Source organism: Dioscorea cayenensis, chromosome 9, assembly GCF_009730915.1.
Source record: "Dioscorea cayenensis subsp. rotundata cultivar TDr96_F1 chromosome 9, TDr96_F1_v2_PseudoChromosome.rev07_lg8_w22 25.fasta, whole genome shotgun sequence".
Classification (NCBI taxonomy): domain Eukaryota; kingdom Viridiplantae; phylum Streptophyta; class Magnoliopsida; order Dioscoreales; family Dioscoreaceae; genus Dioscorea; species Dioscorea cayenensis.
This window is the reverse complement of record NC_052479.1, coordinates 19,499,867-19,511,155: the sequence shown is the minus strand read 5'-3', so window position 1 is coordinate 19,511,155 and position 11,289 is coordinate 19,499,867. Positions and strand designations below refer to the sequence as shown.

General features: G+C 44.6%; 1 non-coding gene across 1 annotated transcript; it reads right to left on the bottom strand.

Annotated features, from left to right (window-relative positions):
• Positions 1–4,373: 4,373 nt before the first annotated feature.
• Positions 4,374–4,480, bottom strand: LOC120269575. Its single transcript, XR_005539224.1, has one exon. It is a non-coding gene; the product is annotated as a small nucleolar RNA R71 (small nucleolar RNA).
• Between the last annotated feature and the right edge of the window lie 6,809 nt (positions 4,481–11,289).

The following is an 11,289-nucleotide window of genomic DNA, read 5'->3' as shown; positions in this document are numbered from 1 at the left end:
AACTTTCTCAAAGACAGAAGATTTTGTAAAGGAAGAGAACACCGTGGACTTACCGGGTCATGTGATCAGTAGCCCCTGAATCAATAATCCAAGATGTAGATGGGGGACATAGAGTCCCGAAAGCGAGACATTGTAATACTTAGAGAATGGGTTCAGGCCCCTTAGAAGGAGTGGAACTCTCAATAAGATTTACCCTCTGCACAAGCTTGTGGAATTGATCCAAGGGAACTTGATAAGTGCTTGTGTGATATGAATGTGAAGCATTCTTTCCTTATGTTGAGCATTACTTTTCTCGGGTTTTTACACTAATATGTGTGTTTTTATGTTACTTTCGTGCAGGTAGAATTGTGAAGCCGAGTATGAAGAAAAGAAGCCAATGTGGATCATAATGCACCGATTTTGGAGGAAATCTTGCTAAGGTTCAAATGCGAAGACATAGGTCGGGTGTGGGATGCTAGAGTGTGTGTCAACCTCCTCGTATTTGAGTTAGCACAACCATTTGCAGGGTCACAAGGGTAGTCACACTCAAGCATTCCGACTTATGCACATAGAACAAGATCTCCACCAACTTGTCCGTCATTAAAGAAGCAAAGCGATCCACGACATGAACGTGTGCTCATTTGCGTCACTTCGATGAAAGTATGGATTCCTGAACGTGTGCCCATTTGCCGGCCGAAAAATCACAATTCCAGAGAATCCACACGGGCATGTGGAAATTACCCACGCCCGTGTGGAAATTCCACAGGGGCGTGTGAAAAATCCATATGACCGTGTGGATGCCCGATTCCAGCCCTATTTAAAGCCGATTCAGCCCTGATTTCAGCATTCTTTTCTCCATCTTTTCCTCAACTTGAGAGTGGGTTTCGGCTAGGGTTTTGACAGGTATTGGCTAGGGTTTTGGAGAGGTTCTACGGCTCCGACATCGTCATTCCTTTGGAAGAAGGTTGGTAGGGGAACTTCCATCGAGGCATATCCTATACCGGACAAGGGAATCCTTGGACGACGAGTAGAGGACTTTCCACAAGACCATCGATATGACTATCGAGGGGGTTTCTCTATGGATTCATTGCTTTTACATTCTATTTCTTTGATTGTACTTAGCTCCATGGAGAGCTAAACCCCTAGTGGGTACTTGGGTATTTGTGAACCCTAGGATGTATTTGTTTCATTGAATCTCTTTATTATGCTTTCAATTAATCGATGTTTGTTATGAGTTCTAACCTTGAATGCTTGATTGTATGAACATTTCCTCTAGAGTAACACTAGGGTTGAGAGTTCTCGTTGGTAACCTTGTGAGTGAGTGACACACCACGAGCGTTAGACAAAGCTATGTTGGAGAGGATTGAGAGGGTGAGTCCAGAGGTACAGGAGCATCCCCTTTTCCCTCCTACGTAATAGATTCTACCTCCATTCCTCGAGTTCTTTGTGGTCATAATAGAGTGAATGGTCTAAGGGATGACCCTCCGCTGGGGCTTAGTTGCGCGTGTGATAAGTGCTTGAGTGAACATGTTTTTATGCATGTTTTACACACATTGAGCATCATATTTTATACGGTTTATGTCTCATTTCGTGTATTGGGTGTTCTTTTATGCATATAGGTTGTGAAGGCATTGGGAATTCAAAAGGGAGCGAAGATAGATGTGTGCCAACTTCCATAGTTTTGCAAGCCAAGTTATTAATGGAAGGGCACAAAGACAGCCACGTCTCCACATTCCTCCTCTTTGTAAAGATTTCAAGACCTTTCAAGACGCATTGATGAAGGAAAAGCCGTATAGCCTACCATATGATCATGTGCCCGATCGTATGGCCTTAAGAGGAGAATGTTTATCATCGTGTATGAGGAGAATGTTTATCATCGCATTGTGGAAATCGCGTTGTGGAAATTCCTGCAGCCCACGTGGGCGCGTGGAAAATCCACACGGGCGCGTGGGGGCACGTGACAGACGCGATGTGAGGCTATAAATACACCTTTTGGCCGATTCTAAATGGACTTTTTGCGGAGCTTTGAGAGAGACATTGAGAGAGAGGCGGCTAGGGTTTGAGAAGAAGGTCTTCGCCGATTGAGAGGGAGTTCTTCACCAACTTTGATAGGTTCCTTCGACGTCATAGAATTTTGGGGAGCCATTAGCGACCTAGCTTCGAAGAGGAACCCTTCAAGACGTAGAACTACCAATCAAGGCCAATCCGCGCGAATTCGAGGGGGTTTTCTCTATGGGTTTTATTGCTTTTCATTGTATCCATTATTGTTTTGTAACTAGGCCCATGGAGGGTTAAACCCTAGTGGATATTTGGGCATGTGAACCCTAAGATTTATATTTTGGATTGATTCTCTTAATGCTTCTAGTTAATCCGAGTTGTCATGAGTTTTAATCTTGTGATTTAATTGCTTGCTAGTGTTTTTAATCCTCGTGGTTGATTTACATTGCATGATTTAATACTTTGATGTGAGAGGTCTCCATTAGAGTTAGATTTCCAAGATTAAAGAGGGTTGAGAGGGTGAGCCTTGAGATGGAGGAGTGTCCCCTTTCCCCTTCGATTGAGTGTTTCCTATCTCCGTATTCCATATTCTCTTTGCAACCATATTTGGTGTGAGGCGTGAGATTGATCGATTTCTCCACCGGGACCTTGTAGGGGGTTAGGATCCTTCACCGGGAATTAGGGTTGGATCTACATTTAGGAATCGGGCTTTCACTCTTAGGTTTCCTTATGGCATATTGCGGTCATATAGGGTGTGAAGTGTTGAGATTGGTCGATTTCTCCACCGGGACCTTGTAGGGGGACTAGTGCCTTTTGCTTGGAGACGAGGGATTGGTTATCGTTGGACTACCTCGACTCATTAGAACCCGATTCTAGAGCATTTAGTGAATCTTGAGCTTAAAGGAAGATCTTAGGGGTGATCATTGTCCCGAATACCTCATCCTTAGTGATTGAGACTCTTCTACTTTATTTCTTGCATACTTGTTTGCTTTTGCTTTGCAATTAGTTCACTTCATCATATTCATTGATTCCGACTAGATAATTGAGAAGTGGTTATTACTAATACTTTCGTTCCCTGTGGATTCGACTACCCTACTCACCGGGTAATTATTACTTCGACACCGTGCACTTGTGGTTTATACGCATATTCGGACGTGTCAGCATGCAACGGAGTGAAGCGTTGAGGTGATCTTAGTATCTAGGGCTTAATCATGGTTAGGGACCTTCCACCGACCAAAGGGTTAGGTATATAATTAGGAAGAGATTTATCACTTGGAATCCCTAGAGCTCATTGCAACTCTATTCAAGTACGAGGTTGAGAGGTTATCTAATCTCTCCTCCGGGACATGTATTGAGTTTGGCATAGTCGACCTTAGATTTGGGACTATGTATTTAAGGATTTCCACAACTCACCATTGCATTGATTAGGAAGCATAATAGAGGGTTCTTGCACTTGAAACAATTGTCCTTGGCCGAGCATTATCCGAGTACCCCATCTTTGTTGATTGCCTTACCTCCTCCTTTACTCGTGCTCTCTTACTTGTTGTTTTTACTTTTGAGAATTGAATCATTGTCACACTTATCACTACTGATCTTTCACATAGCTAAGAAGCGGATTAAGTGTTTTTATTCCCTACTCCCTGTGGATTCGATACCCGCTCATCCGGGGTTATTACTTCGACAAACTCGTGCACTTACGGGGTACACGCAAGGGGATCTTGTCAAGTTTTTGGCATCATTTGCCGGAAGTAGCCGTTTAGAGATACTTTGCACTTTGTTTTCTTAGCTATTTCACCATATATTCTATTTCATATCTTCTTATTCTATCATCGTTCTGATTTTTTTTTCTTTCTTTTTAGGTGCAGCTCCAGGATATGACCCGAGGGATTCCCTCAATATTGATTGAAGGAGATCCTGAGCTTGAATGTACACTTAGAAGAAAAGGGAAACTGTGTAAGAACAGTCTAATTTAGCTGATTTGGAAGTGGAAGAATCTGAAAACATGGTAGAATGTAATGAGCAACAGATGAACATTATCCAATTATGCTGGACCTTCGGTGTTGGGGGACAGAGTCGAGTATTATACGTCCCCGATTACGTCTCGAACTTTTGAATTGAAGCTCGCGATTCATCCACATGTTGCAAAAGAATCACATCGATTTAATGGTTTGGCCGATGAAGATCCAAACAATCATATAGAGAGCTTTCTCGAGGTGTGTGATATGCTGAAGATAAACGGGGTGACGGATGATGCAATCAAGTAGCGAGCCTTCCCTTTTTCCCTAAAGGGGAGAGTGAAGCAGTGTCTACACTCATTACCTAGAGCGTCAATTACCACGTGGAAGAAGATGGTAGAAGCTTTTTTGGCCCGTTATTTCCCTCCCGGAAAATCAGCAAAGCTTAGGAATGAGATCTCATCCTTTGTTCAGTTAGAATTGGAGTCTCTATTCGAGACATGGGAAAGATTCAAGGAGCTACTGAGAAAGTGCCCACAACACGGATTCCCGGAGTGGATGATTGTTCAAACCTTTTATAATGGTTTGAATCCGAGTATAAGGTAACTCTTGGATGCGGCAGCAGGAGGTACCTTACGTAGCAAGACCCCCGATGAGGCCGGTCAGTTAATTGAAGAAATGGGGTTAAACAGCTACCAATGGAATGCTAGGGAGAAGAAAAAATTGGCCGGTCTCCATGATATAGATGCGGTAACTTCATTGGCGGCTCAAGTGGAAAATTTGAGTAAGAAGTTAGATCTTCTAACTTCAAATAGAGTGGTGGCCGTGACTAATTGCATCGGGTGTGGTGGAGGACATGCTCCCTCTGATTGCCCGATCTCTATCGGTGATGTTTCTTCGGTGGAGAACATTGATTTTGTAGGTAATGGCATGAGACCTCAAGGAAACCCATATAGCAATACCTACTATTCGGGTTGGAAGAATCATCCCAATTTCTCATGGAGTAATCAGGGTCCACAAAAGGCCATGGGGCCACTGGGTTTCCAACAACAACAACAAGCCCCTCGGTGTAAAAATGTAGTCTCAGGTTTGGAAACCCGAATGAATGACTTAGAGAAGCACTTAACTAGATTTGTGCAATCTACAAATACAAGGTTTGAATAAGTCAAGGCTACACTTCGCAACCACACCCCCTCTTTCCATAACCTTGAAAAACTGGTGGGCAAATTGCGTAAGTCTCTCTCCGAAAGGCCACATGGAAGCTTGCCGAGCAATACAGAGACCAACCCTAGAGAGCATATGAAGGTGATCACTTTGAGAAGTGGTCGTGAGGTTGAAGGTAGGCTTCCGAGTGAGAAGCCAAAAGAACACGCACCCGAGGTTATAGAGGTAGAAGAGTAAACAAGCAAAGAGAAAGAGGTGGCACCCCCACCTTTCAAGCCAAAAATCCCTTATCCCTCTAGACTGAAAAATGACCAAGGGAATAAATAGTACAAGAAGTTCCTGAGTTTGTTCAAGCAACTCCACATCAATATTCCTTTTTGTTGAGGCATTGGCCCAAATGCCTAAGTATGCAAAAGTTCTTAAAAAGACTTGTTGACTAACAAGAGGAAGTTGGAGAAAAGTGCTTCAGTGATTTTAGATGCTTTATGCTCGGCGGTATTGCAAAAGAACATGCCGAACAAGAAGAAAGACCCGGGAAGCTTCATCATTCCATGTAATATTGGCAATCTAGGTGAGGAAATGGCATTGGCGGACTCGAGGGCCGATGATCAATGTTATGCCATACACCTTCTTTCAAAAGCTAGGCTTGGGCGAGCCTAGGCCTACTCGGATGACTTTGCAACTAGCGGACCGAACAGTGTGCCATCCGAGAGGCATCATTGAAGACGTGCTTGTCAAGGTGGACAAGTACATTTTTCCGGTTGACTTTGTAGTGCTAGACGTCGATGAGGATGCGGAAGTACCTTTGATACTTGGGAGACCGTTCTTGCGGACTTCCAAGGCATTGATTGACATGGACGGCGGAGAGCTAACTTTGAGGGTTGGAGATGACAAGCTCATATACCGCCTTACTGATGCCATGCGGCATTCTCTTGATTTCGATGATACTTTATTCTTTCTAGACACTACTGATGAGATTGTTGACGAATACATGTAGGAAATGTTCAATCCGGACCCATACGAGGGTTTGTTCAACCTAGAGGAGGATTAAGAAGAAGTAATGTTGCTTGGTTCGATGGAAGAAGTACCATCTACCCCGGGGATCTTGAAGAAGGTGCTCCGAAAAATGAAGAGGGCTAGGAGACGCCACCGGAAACGCTTTAAGGCTGTTGGTGATGTATGTGAACCGAAGAAGTTAGATGAACCATTGCTAGGTGGCCCCATGCCCGATAACACACCCTCTACTTTCAAGAGATTGTACTCATCATGCTTTCAAGTCATGGGTAAGAGGGCAACATTCATCTATGAGCCCCCTTGAGGTAAGACAAGGTACGTCAAGCTTAGTGACGTTAAACAAGCGCTTTTTGGGAGGCAACCCAAGTGTTTCCTGTTTTTCTTAGTCGAATAATGTAGTGTTTGCATGAATAAATTGTTGAGTGTTGGTGTCTTGATTTTTAGATGCTTGTGTTGTGATTTTCTTTGAGGTTTTGAGTATTCATCGTCCGTTCTCATGTGGATTTGGCGAAGTTGGGTCGTTTGAGCTTTATTTCATGTTTTTCACTGGTAAAACTTGCATAATAGGGCAGGCTCTGAGTGCGCAAACATGTTCAGAAATTTTCTGCAGAGCCTGCAGCTTTTTCTAAGGCATCCGTGGAAAACGCACAGGGCGTGGTATTTCGCATGCCCGTGGATTTTGCACCGAGCTCATCCGAGAAGGCGCAGGGCGTCACGTGCCCCTCGTGAACGACCATGCGACTATCGCACACTCGTGGGTAATTTCTACACGGGCTTGTGATTTCCTGCAGAGTTTGTCAAATCATCCCGAGAGCGTACAGGGGCGTGAATTCGCTCCTGTGGGCGACCTTGTGAAAACCGCACAGGCGTGGGTAATTTCCGCACGCCCGTGCGAATCTCTACAGAGGAGCTCTCTCCATCCCGAGAAGGCACAGGGGCGTGCACTTGCCCATGTGAATTGGACCTGTGAATGTCCACGCCCGTACGCCATTTCTGCACAGGCGTGCGAAACACTTTGGAGATTTTCTCGGATGTCCAAAGCAGTCACCGGGTCGTGCATCTGCCCCTGTTGGTCGGGCGTATGGGCGTGCGTAATTTCCGCACGCCCGTGGAGGTGCGTTCAGAGACTCTGCGAGTTTCTCCCGAGAGCGGACAGGGGCGTGCATCTGCCCATGTGGAGCTCTCTTGATGAGGCGCACGGGCATGCGTAATTTCCGTATGCCCGTGCAATTGCGCAGAATTCCAAGAGGCGCGGGTCTTCCTATAAAAATCCTTGCATGCTCTCTTCCTTTTCATCTTCAACCGCCTGAAAACCATTTCTGATCATATTACCGACCTCTCATCATTGTTTTGGAGGATTTTTCTTCGCATATCATGACAATTTTTAGAGTTTTCGCATTTATTTCATCGATAACCTTTTTATCCTCTTTTCTTCGCCAACTCTTGTTTTTCACAGATTAAATATCTGTAAGTACGAATTTTCATTTTTACAATGCATGATGCATGTTTAGAAAGTGTCTAGACGTGGTTTTAAGTTAAATTCTTGAGAATTGTTGTGCACCCGTGCGGGTTTTTCACACTCTGCAGATCCACACGGGCGTGGGTAATTTCCACAAGCCCGTGTGGAATTCTGCAGTATGCTGCTTTTGAGCTTCTTTGATCATTTTCCTCTTTTTGTACTATAAGTATGGCACCTCGCATAAAGAAGAACGAAGTAAAGCGTCTCAGAGTCACCCCACCCGAGCCAATACACATGGAATTCTCAAATCCCGAGCATCAAGCTCAATTAGAGAGACTTTCAGCACTTGGTTTTGGTCAGACTTGTTTTGTGGATTTGCAAGCGCTGAGAGATATTCAGCGGTGTAACGAGCTAGCTGATGAGATCGATAATATGTTAGCAGTAGGAGGCTGGAGGAGGTTACTGACGATTCGTGAGCCGGCTTACCGCGCATTGACGGTCGAGGTTTTAGCGTCTTTTGAGTTGAGGTATGGGAGAATTGACACTATGGATTCTATACAGTTTCGAGCATTCGGACATCCATTTTCCATGAGTGTCACTGATAAGTGCTTGAGTAGACATATTTTTTATATATGTTTTACATGCATTGAGCATCATTTTTACTGTGGTTTATGTCTCATATTGTGTATTTGGTGTTCTTTTATGCATATAGGTTGTGAATGCCTTGAAGAGTAAAAAAGAAGCAAAGATAGGCTATAAAGACACAATGTTGGGAGTTCTTGTTCAATTCAAGGACCAAGACACGAGAGCAGTTCATAAACATGGAGATGTGTGCCAACTTCCAAGAAGATTCAAGTCAATTCACTAGTTGGAAGGGCACAAAGGCAGCCACATCTTCATGTTCCTTCTCTTTGTGAAGATTGCAAGACCTCTCAAAGATACATCGATGAAGAAAAAGTTTTTATAGCCTACCACATGGACGCGTGCCCGGACATGTGGCCTCAAGAGAAGAGTGTTTGGACCGCTGCTTCGTGAAAAAGTCATCGTAGAAATCTTCACGTAGCAGACCGTAGAAATCTTCATCGACAAAAATACTATTCACGCGGCGTGGAAATTCCGCGCCCGGATGGAAATTCTTGCACTCACGCGCTGTGGAAAAATCCACACGGCGCGTGAGGGAACGTGATGCACGCGATCTAAGGCCTATAAATAGCCGCTTTTGCCCTATTCTTTCTCATCTTTAGTGCGGCTCTTGAAGGGTGAGACGGCTAGGGGTTTGGAGAGGAGGTCTTTTGCGGCTTTGGAGGCGCTTCGTCACCAACTTTGATCGATTCCTCCTCCGTCATAGCATCAAGGAAGCCACCGGTGAACCTAGCTTCGAGTGGGTCCTTCAAGACGTCGAAGCTTTCCATCAAGGCCATCGGCTCATATATAAGGGGTTTATTTCTATGGTTTTTAATGTACTTTCATTCATTGATGGTGTGTTTTTGTATGTTGCTCCATGGAGGGCTAAAAACCCTAGAGGGTATTTGGGCTTGTGAACCCTAGGATTCTCATCTTTTTGTGGATTTGCTTTAGTGTTTCTATTTAATCCGAGTTTGATTAAGTTTCATTCTTGATTGTTTAATGCTTGCTTGCCTTATTGATCTTATGGTTATTTGGTTTGCATGATTTGTTGCCTTGGTGGGAGAGAGATCTCCATTAGGGTTAGAACCTCAAGATTGAAGAGGGTTGAGAGGGTGAGTCATGAGATAGTGAAGTGTCCCTTTCCCCTCCGATTGGTGTATCTATCTCCATTCCCTAAGCTCTATGCAACCATATTTGGTGGGAGGCGTGAGATTGCTCGATTTCTCCGCGGGACCTTGTAGGGGTTAGGATCCTTCACCGGGAATTAGGGTTGGATTAATCTTTTAGGAATTGGATACACGTTTGGAATCCCTAGAGTGTTTTTATGGTCATATGTGGTGTGAGGTGTTGAGATTGAGCGATTTCTCCACCGGGACCTCGTAGGGGACTAGTATCGGTGATCTAGAGATAGACCCGATTATGTTTGGATTTCCACGACTTAACTTACTCATCATAGAAACACTTTTGCTTATCCGGTACCTAATACCGAATCGTAGGGGAGCATCGCCCGAATACCCCACTTTTTACCGATTGAGATTCTCCATCCATTTTACCCTTGCATATTCGTCTCCGTGTTCATCTCTTCGCACATTAGATCACCACACTATCCCATTATCATTAGGGCTGGATAACGTAGGAAGAAGTTAGTACTAGTAGCCCCTGCTCCTCGTGGATTCGACTCACCCGACTCACCGGGTATTTATTACTTCGACACCCGTGCACTTACCGTACACACACGCATATTCGGACGTGTCAGTCACTGAGTTTTCGATTCGGATGGGCCTGTACGACGTCGCATATACCAGTACAGAGGAGTATGGACGTTTACCTGTGGATTTTCCAGTATCAGTGACTCCAGACTATGTGTATAGGGTCCTATGTGGACATGGGCAGATTGAACTTGGAATGTCGAAGGCCACCAGCCTATCCCTGTTGAGTTACAGGTATTTGCACGCGGTCCTCAGTAGGTCTGTGTCAGGTCGAGGCGATAACGCAGCTACTCTGACCAGGCAGGACTTATTCTTTTCATACTCCATGGCCCGCAATGTGCCGATTCACTTGGGGTGCATAGTGGCAGTTGTTCTGAGGTAACAAGGTCAGTCTGCGAGAGTGGGATTATTATTTACTGGCCCTTACATTACCAGATTCATCTTGGGGATGGGTTTAGTAGATGCTTTACGTGGTGTTGAGAGGACAGTTGTGCCTACACCTGTTGAGGGGTCTATATTATTGCTTCGCCTACCCCGAGACCGGCGAGCGGAGGGGATCAGTGGAGGATTCCGGCCAGGTTCCCAGATCCCGTGCTGCACAGGGGCCTCGAGCTTATGATCGTATTGAGAGGCTTGAGAGCGATGAGAGAGAGATTCGGACCGAGATAGCGGAGTTCTGCGCAATACAGTCAGCTCATTGTACAGATCTTCTGGCCCGTTTCGACTTCCTACGAGATCTATTGAGATCCATATCGACCCTCAGCATCTCCTACACCCCCATCTCCTATACCAACACCGGTGGATCCACCTTATGTTTCCCCACCACCAGCAGATGAGCGGAGGAGCCGACGCAGTGACACCCGACATTTGACTTTATTTTTTTCCGCATTTTCTTTAATTTGCATTTTATTTTTAGACTTGTTCACTCGTAAAGGATTCTCCTTTTTTAGTTTATTTTTCATTTTTACGACTCGAGTTGTATTCATTGTCTATCTTTTATATATACTCGAGTTATTTTGTTTTTATTGAGCTTCACTGAACCCCCTCGTGTATGCGTGCAGATGGTCTTGTCACATTGGGAATTGAGACATTGTCATGGGCACGGCTAAGTTGCTTAGGCACTTGGCCGTGCGAGCTTCACAACCCGTTGGAACATTACTCCCAAGGAATTATCTTAACCAAATGCAACACTAGGAGTCAGGGGAGTATTGTTTCATTTGCTTCTCCCACATTTGCACTTCATTAATATATATTTTGAGTGAACTTGCTTATGTACATCGGGGACAATGTACAAATTAAGTGTGGGGGGGAGTTTCATAGTGCACACATCCTTTTTATTGTTCTTGATTGATATCCATATTCACATAGCCAATGGAAGTTCACC